We start from the raw sequence: 20806 nt of genomic DNA, 5'->3' as shown, positions 1-20806 counted from the left end.
AGGCTAGCTTCTAGGGTTTAGCCTCTACGATCTCGTGGTAGATCAACTCTTGTAATACTCATATAATCAAGATCAATCAAGCAGGAAGTAGGGTATTATCTCCATCGAGAGGGCCTGAACCTGGGTAAACATCGTGTCCCCCGCCTCCTGTTACCATCTGCCTTAGACGCAGAGTTCGGGACCCCCTACCCGAGATCCGCCAGTTTTGACACCGACATTGGTGCTTTCATTGAGAGTTCCACTGTGCCATCGCGATAAAGGCTCGATGGCCCCTTCAATCATCGGTAACGATGTGATCCAGGGTGAGGTTTTCCTTCCTGGTCAGATCTTTGTATTCGGTGGCTTCGTATTGCGGGCCAACTTGCTTGGCCATCTGGAGCAGATTGAGAGCTACGCCCCTGGCCGTCAGGTCAGGTTTGGAAATTTAAATTACACTGTCGACATCCGCGGAGACTTGATCTTTGACGGATTCGAGCCCATGTCAGGTGCGGTGCACAGTCACGACGAGCACGACTTAGCTCTGTCGCCGGATGGTGTTCGGGTGATCACACCTATGCCTACTCTGGCCCTAGATCCGGAGTCGATTGCGCCGTCCAATGATGGGTGGATGGACCCCGCCTCGGAGGCCACACACTCGGTGGCCATAGAGCCGAATACTGACTTCAACTCCTATGAGACCTGTGTCTCCGGATCCTCGGATTCATCGCCGGCCACAGGCCCCAAACCGCTTGCGTCCATGCCTATCGAATGCGCCGATCATGGAGTTTACCTCTGCGGATATCTTTCAGCACTCGCCTTCGGGCGATGTGCTAAATTCATTACGGTCTCTCTCCTTGTCAGGGGACCCTTGGCCGAACTATGACCGGCTAGAATGGGATGCGGACGACGAAGAAATTCGCTGCCTACCCACCACCCACTTAGTAGCCACTGTCGATGATTTAACCGACATGCTCGTTTTCCGCTCCGAAGACATCGACGGTATGGACGACGATGCAAGAGACAAACAGGAACCACCGCCCAAAGAGAACAATGATATATGGTGGACGCTGGACTGCCACTTCATCACACGATATATATATGGTGGATACACCCAAAGAGAACAATGACGAGGAACAGAAGGATGGAGCGAAGGATAGATCCCTCAAGAAGCAACCAAAGCGACGGCATAGGCGCCGCTCCAAACCCTGCCTCGGCAAAAACAGCGATAACAGCGCAAGAAAAAATAATACCCCAGTCGACTCTAGAGGAAGCGAAGACCACATGGACCCAGCAATAGAGCAGGATGAACCAGTGGACAGCGAACATAGTACGGATCCGCTGTCCGATCACGGCGACGCCAAGGATAAAGCTCATCAACCTGTCTCCGGAAAGGAGAACAGTCCGGATGACGATGAACACATCATCTCGGAAAAGCACCTGGAACAAGAGAACCTCCATAGAAGGCTTATTGCCACCGCGAGGAGTCTGAAGAAGCAGAAGCAAAGGCTTAAGGCCGCATAGAATACGCTCAACAGTAGATGGAACAAAGTGCTAGACACTGAAGAAAAATACGGTGGCAGTCGCCACACAAAGAGGTATCCAAAGCGCAAGTTGTTTCCTGAATTCAATGATGAGGCCTTAGAGCCTACACAGCCAAAAAATAAAATGGCCGACCGGTCGGATCGACCACCTCGTGGCCGCGATAGGGCGGCTAACGAGACCGCACATAAGTCAGCACACGATCCATGCAAGGACTTGCATCAAAAATCCGGCATGACCAGATCCATCTACGGATCTAGGAAGGGCGCTCCAGCGCATAATCAAAACCAAACACTACAACCGTCAGAATGCCATGACACATCCAAATACAGGGGTGCCGCACACACCCTATGTTTCACCGATGAGGTGCTGGATCAAGAATTTCCAGAGGGATTCAAACTCGTGAACATAGAGGCGTACGACGGAACGACAGACCCTAGGGTCTGGATTGAGGACTTCATCCTCCATATCCATATGGCTCACAGAGACGATCTCCACGCCATCAAATACTTGCCCCTCAAGCTGAAAGGACCAGCTCAGCACTGGCTGAAGAGCCTCCACGAAAATTCGATTGGAAGTTGGGAGGAGCTTGAGGATGCTTTTAGGGCTAACTTTCAAGGGACCTATGTCCGACCTCCGGATGCAGACGATTTAAGTCATATAATTCAACAGCCCGGAGAGTCAGCCCAAAAGCTTTGGAATAGATTTCTCACTAAGAAGAACCAAATCATCGACTGCCCGGATGCCGAAGCCTTAGCAGCTTTCAAACATAGTGTCCGAGACGAATGGCTCGCCAAACACCTCGGCCAAGAAAAACCAAGGACAATGGCAGCCCTAACAAGCCTTATGACCCGCTTTTGCGCGGGCGAAGATAGCTGGTTGGCCCGTAGTAGCACCAGCGACCCAGGCACATCTGAAGTCAGGGATGGCAATGGAAAACCACGACGCAGTAAAAGCAAGCGTCAAAATAATGAAGACAACTCAGACAACACAGCGGTTAACGCCGGATTTAGGGGCTCTCGACCAGGTCAATGGAAAAAGCCTTTCAAAGGCAACAGAGATGGACCGTCCAGCCTAAACAAGATTCTAGACAAATTATGTCAGATTCACGGCACCTCTGATAAACCCGCAAATCACAGCCATAGAGAATGCTGGGTCCTCAAGCAGGCCGGTAAGCTAAATGCCAAACACAAGGGGAGGGAGACACCGAGTGAAGACGAGGATTAGCCTCGCCAGCAAAACACTGGGGGACAGAAAAAGTTCCCACCAGAGGTCAAAACAGTGAACATGATTTACGTGACGAAGAGGAGGAGCAAGCACACACTCAGAGACATATGCGCCGTAGAGCCCGTCACCCCCAAGTTCAACCCTTGGTCGACCTGCCCGACCACTTTTAATCGCAGAGATAGCTCGACCAATGTCCGGCACGAAGGATCGGCTGCCTTGGTGCTCGAACCAATAATCAATGGATACTATCTCACCCGAGTCCTCATGGACGGCAGAAGTAGTCTTAATCTGATATATCAAGACACAGTTCGCAAAATGGGGATAGACCCAACGAGCATTAGCCAAAGCAGTACTACCTTTAAAGGTGTAATACCAGGCCAAGAGGCCCGCTGCACGGGCTCTCTAGTACTAGAGGTTGTATTTGGTTCCTCCGGCAACTTCTGAAGCGAAGAATTAACCTTTGACATAGCTCCATTCCGAAGCGGCCATCACGCACTATTCGTAAGAACGGCCTTCGCTCGTTTTAATGCAGTATCGCATTACGCTTATCTTAAGCTTAAGATGCCCGATCCACGTGGCATCTTCACAGTTAGCGGAGACATAGAGCGTTCCCTACGTGCGGAAAAATGTGTGGCGGCTCTAGCAGCCAAACACTAAAACGGCCCCCTCTCGGGCCAGAATAAATGATCGGTCGTCAAGACCGCGGACATGGTTAGACGAGTCCGGCACACCACTAGGTGTAGCAGCTCAGATAAACCCGAGATTAGGTCGAGGGATATACCCCCATAGTTGGTTCTAGGGGCTTCCCACATGGAAAAAGGGCCACAGTTCGGTTTGACCGTATTAACACAATATATATATATATATATATATATATATATATATATATCACATTTTAACGGTTTATTGAGAATAACCAAAAAAATTCTCGCACGCAGACTTTGGGCTGGATTTTTTCTCTTTTACAGATGATAATCGTGCTATACCCTTCCAGGATACGGCACAACGGAGACACAGGTGCAGACGTGCAGCAGGGCCCCGCTCAAAGGTTTCTTTTTAGATTCAGACCCTGCATAAACCTTTCTTACTGTCTCTTGTTGCTTCACACCCTCCGGATACTTAACACAACCGAGAGGGATTCCGGCGTTATTGGCATTTCACCACGCCAGACTAATGCACGTACCTGGAAATTCAGGGTTCATTATCGAGGGCGTTACTCAGCCCAGTATATGTTGTAAAGTCCTAATACCTTAGGGAGTGTTCGACGTCGTGAGTTTGGCCTTATATGCATCAGCTCCGAATCATGTCTTTGGTCACATGTTGGGTTTGCCCGGCTCCCGTGTTTTGCTACCTTATGTTCCGCTCTATCGGCTAAGGCGGCACCGGGAGAACTACTGTGATTGTGCCCTGGTTAATCCGGACGAGCACCTCAGTAGAGAAAGCCGAAAACTGACTGTCATGATAAAGCATGAGACTGGTCAACCACTCGATGATTCATCGGAATCTTCAGGATTCCTCCACCTTAACGAAGGACCGGTTTTCCCGGTCATGTACGTACGCGCACCGTATTCGATAGACGCAGAAGTACCAGGGGCTATATAGTAGCCCCACTTTCGAACTCCTATGGTTAAGTGAAAGTATTAAACAATATAGTCTGATTGCCTCATTCGCCGCGCTAGCACCTCCTTAATGGACCAAGACGTTGGATCAAGTGTGAACACGCGCTTTTGCGAACACCCCCGTATTATATGCGTGGTGGCTTAAGCCGACGACTGCAAACTTTCAGGTTATATAGATATAGATATAGATATAGATATATGTATATATATGTATATATATATATATGTACATAAATGACCGCACAGGAGGCATAATAATACTTTTAGGAAAAAGTATAAACACAGCCTTTATCACTCAAATAGCATTGTTCTTACAATGGGGATACATGTCAGTAGAACATGATACTCTTCGAGCACTGAGCCTTTATTAAACGAGCGCGTTCTAGGACTTCTTCAAAATAGTGCTCGGCCAATACCCGACCTACGTCCGAACTCTGGGTTGCAAAAGCGGTGGCCTCCATCTCAGCCCAGTATGTCTTGACACGGGCAAGAGCCATCCGCGCACCCTCTATGCACGCCGACCTCTTCACAGCGTCGATAAGCGGCATAGCACCAAGGAATTGTTGCACTAAGCCAAAATAACTATTAGGCCTTGGTCCTTCCGGCCAAAGATGATCCACAACTGACCTCGTGGCAAGCCCGGACAACCTATGGAGCTCGGCCCACTCGGCCATTTGCTCATTTAACAGCAGCGGACGCACTGGAACATTGAACTGCGACCAGAACAGCTTTTCCACTTCGTGATCTTTTTGATCTTTGAAAAACTCGGTCGCATCAGCAGCACTCGCTGCCAAATCCAAGTATGCGTCTACAGAACTCCATAATTGATCCAGAAGGGCATACTTAGGATCTCCGAACTTCGTCCGCAACAAAAAGGGCTTCCCAGCCGCGATATCTCTGGCTTGACATAGCTCCTCCTTCGCCGCTCTGATTTTAGAGCGGGCTTCCTTGGCTGCTACCATGGCTTTCTCCAGGTCCGCCGTCTTCGTTTGGCTTTCCTTTTCAAGAAGCCCATAACGGTCGGCGGCATCTTTCAACTCAACAACCATCTTGGCTATTTTCTCTTTGCTTTGATAATGTGCAGCCTGTTCAGCTCTTAGCTCTTCGACCGCCTTTAGGGCGGTCGCATCACTCTTCCTGGCTTGTTCCTTGGCTTGGGCAAGTTCCGCCCTAAGGTTCTCCACGGCGGCAGCTCCATCTGCAGTCACAGCATATTACAGATACTAGCATCATGCTCCTCTTAATATATGTGGACCATTGGAGAATACATACCCTGTGCCTCGTCAAGCCTCTTGTTTACAAGCACGATGTCAGCATCTGCCGCATCAAGTTGCCGCTTCAGTTCGGCAAACTCACTAGTCCGGCTAGCCACCGAACCATCAGCCGCCTACACATGAAAGCAGCTTGATCATTACCTGGGACTATGGTCCTCTGTTTGCCGCCTTCCGACAGCAGCCAGAGTCTCAGGGGCTACTATCTACATAGGGCACACCTACCATGTGCGGTACCATCAAAAATATGTTTTACTTTGCGTACCTCAAAGCCTCTTAGCAGGCTCATAAAGGCTTCAAGCAACCCACTTTCGGCGGATGAAATTCTCTCAAACACCGTACCCATTAGAGTACGATGCGCCTTTGAGATAGCCGCTTGCTCCAGAAGACTCATCAGTGCGTACGGTCGTGCGCCGGACAATCCCAGACTCTTTTTGTGGCTCCCCTTAGGAGCCGAACACTCCGGACTTCGGGTGGCCGAAGGGTTACCTTCTGGCCTTGGCGGATCAGGAGAAATCCTCCATGACGACACCTCAAGGTCGTCCGCCTCACGAGGTGGGGAGGCACGGGGAGGCGTTTCGCTCTCCATCATCTCCGGAAGAAGATCCCGCAAAGACGAACTCTGTCGAGAAGTGCTACGATCCGAACTACAAGACATACGTCTCGGTTATTGTTCTTAGAAATGAAGCAGGGTATATTTACTATAAATTACATTTGTTTACTTACATCTCGGTGGAGGGCTGGTCCCCTTGCGGGCACTGTGCGGTAAGGATGCCCTCCGGGGTAGGGCCCGCTGACAAAGGTTGCTTCCCTTGTTTGAAAACCATTGTTTCCAAGTCTTCAGAGGCGGCCCTCTTCCTTCCTTGGGGAGAGGGAATTTTAGATTCTTCTCCCCGGTTATCCTCCTTCGCAGAGGCACTAATTCCCCCAGTTTGGATGAATAATGAGTGAAGCTCGCTTTCGGCTTCTTTGTTCCTCCCTTTATCTTCCCCTGATGTCGCTTGATAAGGCGCAAGCTCAAGCATCCTAGCTAGTACAGGATCAGGTGAGCCTTCGGGAAGGGGGGCCGAGCACCTGATCATCTTCGCCTTTTTTATCCAGTCCTGGACAAAGACCGACTTTTCAGAATAATGTTGTGATAAAAAAAGAGTCGACGTGTTCGGCCACAGAATTACTTACTTGGGTGTCTGGACGATTGCAATTCAGACCCGCATCCTCGGTGGTGTCCGGACACTTTATTCGTGATCCCAAGAACAATCCATACATCTCTTTGAGCGTCGCACTGAAGAATTGCTGAATAGTCGTGGTCCTTACGGGTTGAACTCTCACATACGGAGAGATCGACGTTGGCATGGCAGGACCCGACAAACTAGCATGACTTGCATTACTTTGACAAGGCTGACATCTCTCTTGAAGAGATCTCGGATGCGGCTCTGCAATGTCGGCACATCATTAGCTAGCCCCCAGTCCATCCCTTTATTGACCCATGTCGCCAATTGTGGCAGAGGGCCCGGACGTAAGGCGGGGGCAGCTACCTACTTAGCGCTTCGGGGAGCGGTGATGTAAAACCACTCCCGCTGCCATAACTTGGATGTCTCCGGGAAGGAACCCTTTGGCCATGGAGCATTGGCTCCTTTGTTTATTATGGCACCCCCGCACTCTGCGTGTCGCCCCTCAATCATCTTCGGCTTCACATTAAAGGTCTTGAGCCATAAGCCAAAGTGTGGGGTGATGCAGAGGAAGGCTTCACACACGACGATGAACGACGAGATGTGAAGGATGGAATCCGGAGCCAGATCATGGAAATCGAGCCCGTAGTAGAACATGAGCCCTCTAACAAAGGGATCAAGACTGAAGCCTAGCCCTCGGAGGAAGTGGGAAATAAATACGACACTCTCATTGGGTTCGGGAGTGGGGATGACCTGCCCTTGAGCAAGCAGCCTGTGCGAGATTTTGGCGGTAAGATAACTGGCTTCTCTCGGCTTCTTGATGTCCTCCTCTGTGACAGAGGAGGCGATCCACCAGCCTTGAAGGTTGGATCCGGACATGATTGAAGGTCCGAAGCGCTTATCCTAGGCCTTAACTGTTGGAATTCAAGGTGGGGGGAAGGGAAGGATTGAGCGCGAGAAGAAAAGGACAGGCCTTGGCCCCCTTTATAAAGAGGGTGAATATCAATCGCCCCCGCGTGACCTTTTGGGACTTGCCTAAAATCAAGGAGTCATACCAGCAGGCACGATTGGGTTACCCACACCCGTATTGATGAGAATCCCGTGAAAAGAGGGACACGATCTCTGCTTTGACAGGACGTTCCAATGAAACTGGCTCGCAACACGTGCAGGCTCGGAAAAACGGTTCGTCATGACCAAACCACGGCAGAACATCACGTTATGAAAAGCTGTCAGCAGATTAGATTTGTGGAAATATTATTCTCTCTATGGTGGTATGTGGAATTTGTTTTGCAGAGCCGGACACTACCCTTGTGTTCAAAATCTTCTATGGAATATTCGGAGGAAGAACCCGCCTTGCAATGCTGAAGACAATCTGCGCGCCGGACTCATCGTCATTGAAGCATGCTTCAGGGGCTACCGAGGGAGTCCTAGATTAGGGGGTCCTCGGCCAGCCGGACTATATCCTTTGGACGGACTGTTGGGTTTCGTCCCGTGTCCGGATGGGACTCTCCTTGGCGTGGAAGGCAAGCTTGGCAATCTGGATATGTAGATCTCCTCCCTTGTAATAGACTCTGTGTAACCCTAGCCCCCTCCAGTGTCTATATAAACCGGAGGGTTTAGTCCGTAGGACAAGAACAACAATCATACCATAGGCTAGCTTATAGGGTTTAGCCTCTACGATCTCGTGGTAGATCAACTCTTGTAATCATCATATCATCAAGATCAGTCAAGCAGGAAGTAGGGTATTACCTCCATCGAGAGGGCCCGAACCTGGGTAAACATCGTGTCCCCCGCCTCCTGTTACCATCCGCCTTAGACGCACAGTTCGGGACCCCCTACCCGAGATCCGCCGGTTTTGACACCGACAATGCCCACCTTTGACGGGCGCGGCCTAGTGCCACCGGCGCCCTCTGGGGTCCTGGTAGCGACAGTGCTGGTGGTTGTGTCTTCTGGCGATTCTCGCGGGGTGGAGGAAGAGGAAGATGAGGAGCGCGACTCGGAAGCGACCCGCGAGGATATAGGAGAGACCTCTCCCCCACGCAAGGCCGAGATCCTCCGCTCCTTGCCTGACGATTATGATGATGCTGGTGCCCGCCTAGAGAGGAAAGAACCGCCTGCAGCTGGGGTCGCCACAAGGACCAGGGCTAGCCCCCAGAAGGGGTCACTGACCGCGGTTCCGACGGGGGGCAGGTCGGCGCTGATCTCCCAAGACGATGCTCCTGCTCTGACACCACCTGGAGCTGCTTCTAGCTCATTTGCTGCTCGTTCTTCTGCCACTGGAGCTCGCGCGCCCGTGCCTCCGACTGCAAGGCTCTCAGGCTTCAAGCTTAAGAATCGGAGGGACTACGCCGCGGTGGATCAGTAAGTGTTCTTGTCCTGACTGGTTCTTGCTTCTCTACTGATTCTTGGCGCTTCACCGTTGCGCAATTAGGTTGGCGCCCGTGGGGAAGAAGAGGAAGGAGGAAGCGATGATACTGCTCGGGACCAACTCGCCTGCTACAACTGCATCTCCTTCCGTGGGGAAGGATAGTGACGGTGATCGTGCTTCTCTGAATCGATCGCCCTCGCGAGGCTTGGAGGAACGTCCTCGGGAGGAAGGCGCCCCTGAAGCCCCGCTGGCTCCGGAGGTGCCAGCATCCGGCTCGGTTGCTGATGCCCCCAAAGCTCAGGAGCTCCCCGCCTCCCAGGCCATGGTGATGATGTTGCCTCTTCCTTCCTCCGCCGCTCTGCTGACCCCGGATCCCTCCGCCTCTCCCGACATCCTGAAGCGCGCCCTTTCTGCGCTGACCTTGTTGTAGGAGGATCTTCAAGGCACCGATCGTCGCCTGGTGGCCGGGTGCTTGGAGCTGATCTCTCGCTGGCTTCACTCCGACGCAGCCATCCGGGCGGCGTTGGGCCAGGCCGCGGTGGACTTAGAGAAGGACAAGTAGGCCATCGCCCAAGCTGCGGCAGCCCGCGAGGTGGCGTTGAAGGATGCTGGAGCCGCCCAGGACCACTGCCGGTTGCTGGACGCCGAGCAGGAGACGATGCAGAAGGAGCGTGCGGATGAAGCCCGAGGCTGCAAGGCGGAGGAGGAGAAGATGAAGGCCCGAGAGGATGTCGTCAGGGATCACAATGCCGAGTTGGAGCAGCTGGCGAAAGCGTAGGCCACGGAGCGCAGCCGGCTGGAGGAGCTGGAGCAGATGCTATAGGCGGAAAAGGCCGAGCTTGACGCTAAGGCGAAGGTCCTAGCTGAGGACCGTGTGGCCTTCAAGCTCCTCGAGGAGAGGTCTTGCACGACGCTGCAGTCACTCTACGAGAAGGGCTTGGAGGAGCCGCTGGCTATCGACAGCGAGGGCCCTGCCCAGCTGCTTCCTTATCTGGTCACGACGCTTGAGGAAGTTGTAAGAGGCATCGGCCCCATGGCAGAAGAAGAAGCCCGCATTATTTCCTTAGCCGCGTTGACGCGCGTCTTCAGCCACCTCCATATTCGCGATCCTGCCTCCAACCTTGACGAGCTGCTGGAGCCTGTGGACAATGAGCGCTGCGCAACTGCTGCCGAAGCCATGAAGGGCCAGGAGGAGGCCCTACTGAAGAAGTTCCATGCCTTAGATCCCGCGCCTTCGACTGGCGGAGCTTCTGAACCTGCAACTCCAGTGGGCGGTGCAGGCGAGGGCAACGCCGCTTTGGGAGAAGCATCCCTTGTAGGCGATGGTGGCGTCCGGGGATGACGAGGTGACTTGCTGGCGGCTCCTTTCCTGTTTAGTTCCTGCAATATGCACCATGCCTCGTGGAGGCGTTTAAACTTGCGTTGGTATTGGGAGAACAATATGTGTTGTAATATTTGCTTGAGATTTTGCGATTTCCTTCCTGTTTGCTTTACGTTCTACGTCGATCGAGCCCAACCCCACGCATACCTCAGCCGCCGCTGACTCGACCGGATCACCAGGACGAGGCCAGGGGTGAGGGGCTACGTGGCCAGTTAGGCTCCTGAGTTGCGATGCTCATGAGTCCTCCTTGACGTGCAAACAACCTCTAGGAAGGAGATGCAAAACCAAGCTTTAGCGTTCTGCGTCGGCAGGGCCCGACCCCGCGCGTGGCTCAACTGCCGTTGGCTCGACTGGATCACCAGGACGAGACCAAGGGGTGAGGGGCTACGTGACCAGTTAGGCCCTTGGGTCGCTATGCCCACGGGTCCCCCTTGATGTTTAAACAGCCTCGGGAAGGAAATGAGGGATTAGGTCTAGTGTTCTACGTCAGGAGGGCCCGGCCCCGCGCGCGCCTCAGCCACCGTTGGCTCGACCGGATCACCAGGACGAGACCAAGGGGTGAGGGGCTATGTGACCAGTTAGGCTCCTGAGTCACGATGCTCAGGAGTCCCCCTTGACGTCCAAACGACCTTCATACGTTTGCTCCGCTCGGGAGGGCGCGTGATGACCAGGTCCGAGGGACCTGGCGGGGCGTACGCTAGGTGTGACCTGAGCGTAGCCCCCGTGCCCAGCCCCCTCGCGCGACTCTCCTGAGGGGAGGTGTTGCGGTGAGGCTAGACACTGAGTTCAAGGGCTCCCTAAGGTTGATACGGCCATGGGGACGCCCTCAGTTGTTTATCACCAGCGCGGAGGATAGTGCTTCCGCACTTGCACGGGCATAGCCGCTCCTCGGCAGTGTCAACTGCCAGCGCGGAGCATGGTGCCTCCACTAGTACGTGGGAGGGGACTCCCTACTGCGGAGAGCCCCCGGGGCGTGTACAGCCCCGCCCTAACACGTGGCTTGCACGGCAGGGCTAGACGAGGTGTGTCTGGGCACTCGTGAGCTAGCGCGGGACTCACGAGGCCCTACCTCAAGGCGGGTTGCGCCTGGTCTTGATTCTTGATGGTTGTGGTGTTCCCGCGAGATGATTAGGTAACTTGCGCCGAACGAATTTTCCTGAGGCTATCACATGAGAAGGCCAAGCACCAACGACCCCAGGAGGTGACGTGAACGGGGCTATCTCGCCAGACAGAGCTCAGCCATTGGATTTATCAACGCTGCAGGGACGGACCTGAGCACAGACACCGTGCCTAGCCTCCTTATGCGAAGGATCCTGAAGAAAGACAATCGGCGTGCGGCCCCCGTGGTGGGTGATAATCAAGCAGGTGATAACCATAGATAGATCATGCATGGAAAGCGAACTATCTTAAGTAGATGCAGGAACAATACATGCCACTGGGTCAGACCCGAGCGGCCTGGGGATGATGTAGCCCAAGGGGCTCCCCCAGCAGAGTAAAGTAAAGACGTAAAAGGATACATGCCACAGGGACGGGCCCACGCGGCCTAGGAATGATGCAGCCCGGGGGGCGCTCCCAGCTAAATAAACTTGGAAAATGTCACTGGGTTTTGTTGTTGAGGGGATGTTGGGGTAGCTGAAGATGCGCGGTGAAGGGGTCACTCCTCATGAGCCACCGGGGCCCTGAGCCTCGGGAGGCCCTGGGGGTCCAGGCGGTTCCTTGAGGACCGTCTCCATCTCTACCAGGACTACGTGATGCCTGGCCTCCTAAGCCGCCAGGATGCTCCGCAGGCTGCACTGGAAGGCGGCCGCCATGCTCAGCAGGCCGAATGGTATGCGAACATAGCTGTGAGGTGGGCCCTTGCAATGTCCCATGCGCAAAGGCCAGAAGTGCTCCTGAGACGCGGCCTGGTTGAGCCCTAGGATGTCGATGCAAACGCGCAGCCCGCCATCCTCGCCTGGATGGGGGGCTGCGCCAGGTGAGCGGCGATCACCGCGCATGGCCCTTGCATCCTGCAGCTCCTGAGTGGTCTTGGCGATGAACTCCTGAGCGCCGAGCACTCCTTTCCCGGTGCCCTCGTGAGGGAAAAGTGCCGTAAAGCATGCCTCCACGTGGTGCCCGAGCGCCTCCCTCGTGACGTTGGCGAGGTCTGAGGCCCTCCAGAAGAGAGCCCCCGAGCCTTGCCCGAGGAGGGCGTCGGGCGCACCTTCCTATGCACGGGGGGGAGGCACCCCATCTGAGGTCGCAGGTCTTGAGGCGGTGTTGCTGGTGACACTGCTCTCTTGAGGCCCTGTACGGAGCAGCTGCTTCTTCTTCTTGGGGATGGCCTCAGGAGGGTACATGATTCCTTCATTGTTGGGGTCTTCGATTGCTGCGGCTCGAAAGGCGCGCTCGAGGGAGCACACCGCATCCTTCTCCTCACAGCCGACTGTGATGATACCACCGGTTCCTGGCATCTTGAGGACGTTGTAGCCGTGGTGGGTCACCGCCATGAACTTGGCAAGGGCCGGATACCCAAGGATGGCATTGTACGGCAGACGGATGCGAGTGACGTCCAACTCGATGAGCTCGGTGCAGTAGTTGTTGCGCTGTCCGAAGGTGACAGGGAGGCGGACCTGCCCTATCGGGGTGGTGGAGCCGTTAGTCACTCCTGAGAAGGGCTTGGTAGGCTGTAGCTAATTGTATGGCACTTGGAGGCTGTTGAATGTCTCGACAGACACAACGTTGGGTCCAGTGCTACCGTCGATGAGGGTCTTGGTGACTCGGACGTTGCTGATGACGGGTGAGCAGAGCATCGGGAGTGCGCCAGCAGTTGCCGCGCACTTGAGCTGGTCTGCTGAGCTGAAGGTGATGGCGCACTTGGACCACCTGAGCGGGCGCGTGGCCTCAAGCCGGGGAAGGGCTGCGTTCACCTCGCGAGCAAACTGCTTGAAGATACGTTGAGATGCTAGGGCCTGAGCTCCGCCCAAGATGCAGGCGATAGCACGTGGTTCTTGGAAGCCCCAGCCCCCTCATCCTGATGGTGGTCATCGTTCCTCCTTGGTGGTGGAGGCAGTGGAGGAAGACTGGCGTTGCCCTGAGGGTGGTCCTCGCGAGGCTGATCCCTCCAGGCGCCCTCACGAGGCTGGTCCTGCCAGCGGTCCTCGCGAGGCCGGTCGTGCCACTCCTGGCGAGGGCCGTGGTCGTCCCATCGTCCTCTGCCTTGTCCTCCTCCTTGGCCGTAGCCCCGGTCGTTGCGCTCGGGGCATCGACCAAAGCGTCCATCTCGAATGGCCCTGAGCTCTTGACAGTCGTTGGTGTTGTGGCTGTGCATGTTGTGGAAGGCGCAGAATGGTCGGCTGCTCTTGGACGACTCGGGATGGTCTTGGCCGAGCTTCGTATCTGTCTCCGTTGCGAGCACGGCCACTCCCTTGTGCTTCACGTCCTTGGCCTTGGCTTTTTTCTCCTCCGGGTCGGCAGCTGGCACTACAAGGAAACCCCCAATAAAGCAACAAAAATTCTACAACGTTTTGAGTACATGTTTTAAAATTAAGAATAGATACACATATATGGGTTGTAGTATTTTTAGCTCATATATGAGATCGCTTGACAACTCATTTGACACCCTGGCCTGATGATTCAAGAATGTCCTAATTTCAAGACTCTCGATCCGTCTGACATACTTGATAGGCTCAACACACATGAGGTCCAGCTATCCGAGAAAAGAGATATCTATGGTCCCAACTATGGTCGAACTCGCGTTTTGAAGGCAAATGTTGTTTCCTCATCTGAAGAAGAATCTGACTGCAGTTCTGGGGATCCTGAAGACATTGGAAAGGAGCTTTCTATGCTTGTGAAGAAGTTCCAAAATTTCACTAAGAAGAAAGGCTTCAGAAAGTCTTCAAGATCCATCTCCAGAAATGATGAAGCTTCTACTCATGACCACAAGAAGAGAACATGCCACAAGTGCAAGAAAGCTGGTCACTACATCTCTGAGTGTCCGCAGTGGGACAATGAGAACAAGAATAAGAAGAAGAGCAAGGAATATGATTCTGATGACAAGAAGAAGAAGAAATCCTCAAAGTCTTCTTCCAAGTCTTCGTCGAAGTCTTCATCACACAAGAAGAACTCATCAAGCAAGGCTCGTGCATTTGTTGGCAAGAAGATGGATTCAGAGGAGGAGTCTGCTTCTGAGGAGGCGGAGGTGTAGTCTGAGGAGGAGTCCGATTCAGGCGTGGCAAGCCTGGCTCTAGCTTCAACATATGTCGCCAAGTGCATCTTCAACACTGAAGACAATGGCCCCGTCACCAACGCTGATGCAAATGAAAAAGAATTAGATGGAAAACACAAAATTAAAGGAAAAATAAAACATAAACACAAAACCTCTAACCTTTTAGTACTGGTTGGTGTTACCAATAGGTACTAAAGGTCTCCCAGCCCCCGGCGCTGGCTCGTGCCACGTGGTGGCCGTACAAATGGTTTTTAACCTCTTTCCGCGACGGCATTTGGAACTGTCGCCTAGTGAGTGACTGCGATAGGGGGTCCTTCCCACATGACCCAGAAACCATCGAGGATAAGCCCACCTAGCACACATGCTCGGTAAAATGAGGTTGTGTGTGACCGGCGAGCGATCAAATATGGTTATACGTACAATAGTGCTAAACAAATTCAATTATACAGGAAAAATTATTTCCAGTCGTAAGTTCATCCCACATAGTCAGTCCCCGCTAAACGTTTCCATTCGTATATACATCCCACACAGTCGCTCCAAGGAAAATGTTTCTGTTCGCAGGTACATCACACACAATTTTCCCCGTTAAATCGTTTGTGATCGCGTTTGCATTGCACACAGTATTAACAATTTTATCATTTGCGTTATTGAATGCATCACACATAGTGCGTAAAACAAACTATGTGGCAAAGGTTGTCCATCACACACAGTTTTTATGTGGTAAACGTTTGCGCCAGGTGGCCTAACGCAAACAGTTTTCAGGAGGATGCCGTGTGTGATTTTCCATTAATCAAAGACGGTTTATTCCTAGAAACTGTGTGCGTTGCCTGAGGTCATCGCCCATGGTGTTTTCTCAATAACTGTTTGCAATAGAAAAACCCAATTAGCAGGCTAATTGCCCTACTATGAATAATCCATTTATTAATCTAATTAACATTTCATATTAAACACACAATATATTTCATTTTCATATTAAGGAAGCAGGATTTCATAATTGAAATACATTAGAGTACAACATCATATATCTTCAGCACTCAGCTACCCCATTACACAACTACACCAGCACCAAGTTTCACATGCAACATCTATAACCTTTCGAAATTAGCATCATAGATGGTACATAGACATATGTATCTCATTTGGAAAATTGCTGAAGCGGAAGGCAAATATTGAGCCTTCATTGACACTACTAGGGAAAAGGCTAGCAACAGCGCGGTTTTTGTGCTCACTAGTAGCGCGGGTAGGCGCGCTACTAATAAGGCACTCCAACTATTGCTTAGCAGTAACACGTGCCCGCACGCGCTACTGCTAGGACAAATAGCTGCAGCGTTTGTTCACTCCCACGCTACAGCTAATGTAACTACTGGCAGCGTGTTTTCTCTCCATCGCTACTAGTATTCTTTCTTTTTTTAGTGTATTTATGCGCCATCGTACAAATATTGGTACAATACCAGTTATGAGGTTTACATCATTATGTCCATAACAGTGTATCAAATGAAGGTGGATTAGGTTCAAGTGGAGGCAATATGTGGTGCATGTCAAAAGTATACTACTAATCCAAACTTGATCTAGTTTGGACTAGTAGTACTTTCGATGTGCACCACATGTTGCCTCCACTTGAATCTAATCCGCCAGCACAAGCTATTTAATCATCATCATAGTCATTACCACCAACAGTATTTATTTAATCACCACTAACACTAGCTAATAATAATCATCATAGTCATTACCACCAACACTAGCTATTTTATCATCATAGTAATAGTGTAGCACATCATCATCCTCAAACTCATTTCTAGCTAGCTAATCACTCCTGCTGCTCTCTCTTAGGTAAAATAACATAAAACATGTGTAGCTCTCCTCCTTGATCAAGTTGGAGCATGCAGATGAACCTATCTCCTAATCGTGGGTAGCGCATCTGTTTGCTGCCCCCTAGTACTTCTCTGTGCTCCCCCATCACATATTTGGTCCAGTCTTGCACTATTAAGCATCCGTCGCTAATCTTGAATGCACTAAAGTAATCTGTAGGATATCTTGGCCATAAGCTAATAATACTCATGGTACCTTTAGTCTCGATCCCATAAGGCACAACATTCATCGGGAGTCCCTCTTGAAAAACATCGTATGGTAACAGACTTAGCAATGAAGTTTAGCTTCAAAAATAATGTATGGAAAAGATGCACTAAGGACAAATAGTAAAAATCTTACCATCCTTCCTAAATAGATGTGACCGTAGTTCATTAAGAACACTATTGGTCGAACGTTTTCAGTACTAACATTTCTAAATGCAGGAAGAAAATTTGTCTTGACAGTATCAAGATCCTCAAGCCATGAAACATAATGAGTGAGCTCCTCGCAGTTGAGTTCAGCCCTGGGATAGTATACGGTCCTGTCTACCAAGCGCTGGACATGTTTGCTTGCACCAAAATAAGCTGACAATACAAATTAGTTGTCAAGTATTTTTTAATAAACAGTACCAAAGACATAAATATGGTTGAGAAACTTACATAATGGTATAACTGGAGGCGTCTGCACATCGACCCAGATGTCGGTATTACCTTCAAATCATCTTCTGGACGAATATCAAAGGTGATAACCATATCAGGCTCAAATGCATAAGTCTTGCATAGTGCTCGCCATGTTTTGCATCCAAAATAGGTGTAGTCGTCTGAATTGTATAATTTTGCATGGAAAATATAATCATGCTCGGTCTTCAAGTAAACTTTTTTACCTCCATAGTATGACTAAAACCTATCTTATCCAATACAAAAACTCTTGCATGGCAGGGGATACACTAGTACAATAGTAAAGATAAATATAAGTTGAAGCAAATGAAGCAGATGTCATGCTTAATTATGAAAAAAGACTTGTCGTTGTGACTTACTGTATCCACTTCGAAGTTCTCATCCAGCTTGATGCTGAAGCGCCTATCATCATCTAGGAAGATTCTGTTGCACAGGCCGCGCTCGTCTTCGCAGTATTTGCAAATACCGAAATCCTTTTCGTCGTCAGACATTTCCTATGTTCATAGTTAAAACATTAATTGAAAATCGATCGAAGACAACTACCAGGATACTCAACACACAAATCCGGGGCACTCAATATTTCCTACATATTCTGGCACAAGTCATGCCAAAATTCACGGAAAAATCTGGCATGACCTTTGCTAAAATAGGACATATCAAGCGCCTGAAATTTGCCGGAAGGGAAATGAATCAACACTCCGGCAAAACATAGGCCACTTGGAGGTGTAACCTGCAAACATGACCGGCCACTTGGATATTGAGCAACACAAGATATACATTTCGAAATATCTTATAGGACTCAAATTAGCATGCATTCAATAAGCAAAAGTAAATCATCTCATGTGTCCGTACATCGTCAAATATTATCACTCACAGATCCCAAATAGTGTCATACATATAACATCAGTAATACAACTAAAACCTTAGCACATGACGGGTATCGGCGCGGGCGGTGGACACCCACAGAGAAGGAACCATCACGGGATTATAGCTCCAGTGAGATCCCTGGAGAACCTGCCAGGTATTGGAGAACCTGTGCTCCAACACAAACAAGTAGCGACGGACGTGCGCGTCCTCCTCACTGACACGGTGACGCACCACCTCCGCGGAGTCCTCGAGCCTCTGGACCGTCACTGGCCCACGCGACCGCCACCAAAGAAGGTTCGGGTCAACGACAGGCTGGCTCCTCACCAACCTGCGCCCCTGGTAGGTAGCGCCTCCCAGTACCACCCAGGTGGAGCCCAGTCCCGGACATGGCCCATCTGGTGAAGCAGGTGTCATCCTCCGCCGACTCGACGACGAGGATGCGGGATAGGCATCGTCCACGTCGATGTGAGAAAAAATACTTTAACTAAAAAAATAGCAACAAGTTCTTACTAACTAGTTCTATCAATTCAACTAGTTCTTACTAAAAATAAACTTACTATAAATAAAAATACACTAGTACCTAATTAGTACCTAGTTCTTACTAACTAATTAGTACCTAGGAACTACTACCCTAATTACCATCTAATTTGATGAACCTAGGGGTGGAAAGTGGTAGCGGATATTCCAATTATCCAACTATAAAGTGAAATAAGTGGTCAAATTTTACTCGTTTTATGATTCATCTTAGAAATTCGATTCGTTTCCACCCTTACATGAACCCTAACTCATTTGAGCTGCATCCGCATCCGATTCCTTTCCACCCTTACATGAACCCTAACTAATTTGATGCAACTAAAATATAAAGAAATCCTAGGCAGAGGTAGGGGAGAGGGAGGAGCAGGCATGCTCACCTTGGGTGCCTGCGACAAGCGAGGGGCAGGCGGCGTCGAGGTCGGGGTCGGGGCTCGGGCGCGTGGCGGACGGCGGCATCAAGGTCGGGGTCGGGGGCGGCGTCTGGGGCGGGGGCATCGTTGAATCTGGGGTCGGGGGCGGCGTAGAGGGTGTGCGGAGAGCGTGTGGCAGCCAACGGGCGACGACGGCGGCGAGAGTGGAGAGTTGGATTTGGGGGAAGTGGCCGTGGGGAAGGACGAACCCCGTGGTTAAGTCAGAAGTAGCAGTAGCCCGTTCCAGAAAGGGCACTACTGCTAGGTTAGCTACAGCGCATTCTGGGATTCATGCTACTGCTTTCCTTTCTCTTTTCCCCCTTTTTCATTTAGTTTTCTTCACATTTTATTTTTTCCTTTCACCTTATTCTATTTCTTTCATTTTCAATTACCTTTCAATTTGCTTTCCATTTAATTTTATATCCTTTAGCAGTAGCGAGTTTAGATTAAAACACGCTGCTACAAAGTAAGTAGCGGTAGCGCGGTTCGTTATAGGTCGCTACTACTATGTGTAGCCTATCGGCTAAGCCGTGGGAATTGTAGTAGTAACGTGTTTAGAATGAGACGCGCTACTGCTAGAACTTTATCTGCAGCGCGGTTTGCATTGGAGCGCTACTGCTACTTAGCACCAGCGTGCTTTTTTGACCCTCACTATTGCTAAAGTTCTGCGTATAAGGTTTTCCCTAGTAGTGTGATGTTGAAGGTCTTTGCAACTTTAGGCCAGTGCCTGTGGATGATTGACCGTCCATCCTTCATCCTCTTCAGGAACACTTCAATATTGAACCGTGGGTGTTGTATGAATACCTTCCTCGCCTCCTGACCATACAGGTGGTTTGGGAGGTAATCATTAGTGAACTGCTTTGGAAAGGTCTGAAAATAAGGATGTGTATAAATATCTTCTCTATATTGGAAATGGGGCAAAGGAATAAAAAAGGTAAGGTATAATAGTTAGTATCATCCTGTAGAGAACTGATGTCTTCTTCATTGTGCAGACAAAGATCTTGTTGTTTTTTGCTGCTAATTTCTTTATCCTAACAATCTTTCTGAGTTTCTTGACTTGACTGATATTCATGGACAGCTCATTCCCCATATGCAAAAAGGGTCGAACAGTGGGTCAAAACCTCTGACAGCAGGACCTACATGTGCAAGATCAAATTGTTAAAAACCTAAATATTAGAATGGTTCCTGCAATTGCACAATAATCTGCTATTAGACAAAGGACCATGCATGTGCAAACCTTAATTGTAAACCTTAGTGCTTCACATTATTTCCCTACAACACATATAAGGTAGTTAGGGATCAGGTTAAGTGAGGGTTCACATCCTATTTGTAAAATATGTTGATGAAAAATAAGCACATTGCAGATTCATCAAATTAATTGAAGCCACATGGAAAACCCATTTATCCAACCCAAGCATGATTAAGAAATAGGAAATATAGCAATTGTATATGTTTATCATGTATTAAGTGCAGCCAAATTCGATTTATTCCTCACATGCACAAAAATACAAAATTCTACCCACGACAATTGGACATTGCATTGCATAATCGAACCAAGTAGTTAACTAAACACCAAAATAAATGAACCAAAGATTAACTGAGCACCACATTCCACAATATAACATACTGCTAATACAGAATTAGACATTTAACCAAACCAAGCATGCTTAACAACTTGTAAATAAAGCAATTGTATTTGTTTCTCATGTA

The sequence above is a fragment of the Triticum aestivum genome, chromosome 1A (genome assembly GCF_018294505.1).
Source record: "Triticum aestivum cultivar Chinese Spring chromosome 1A, IWGSC CS RefSeq v2.1, whole genome shotgun sequence".
NCBI classification, from domain to species: domain Eukaryota; kingdom Viridiplantae; phylum Streptophyta; class Magnoliopsida; order Poales; family Poaceae; genus Triticum; species Triticum aestivum.
This window is presented reverse-complemented; position numbering follows the sequence as displayed.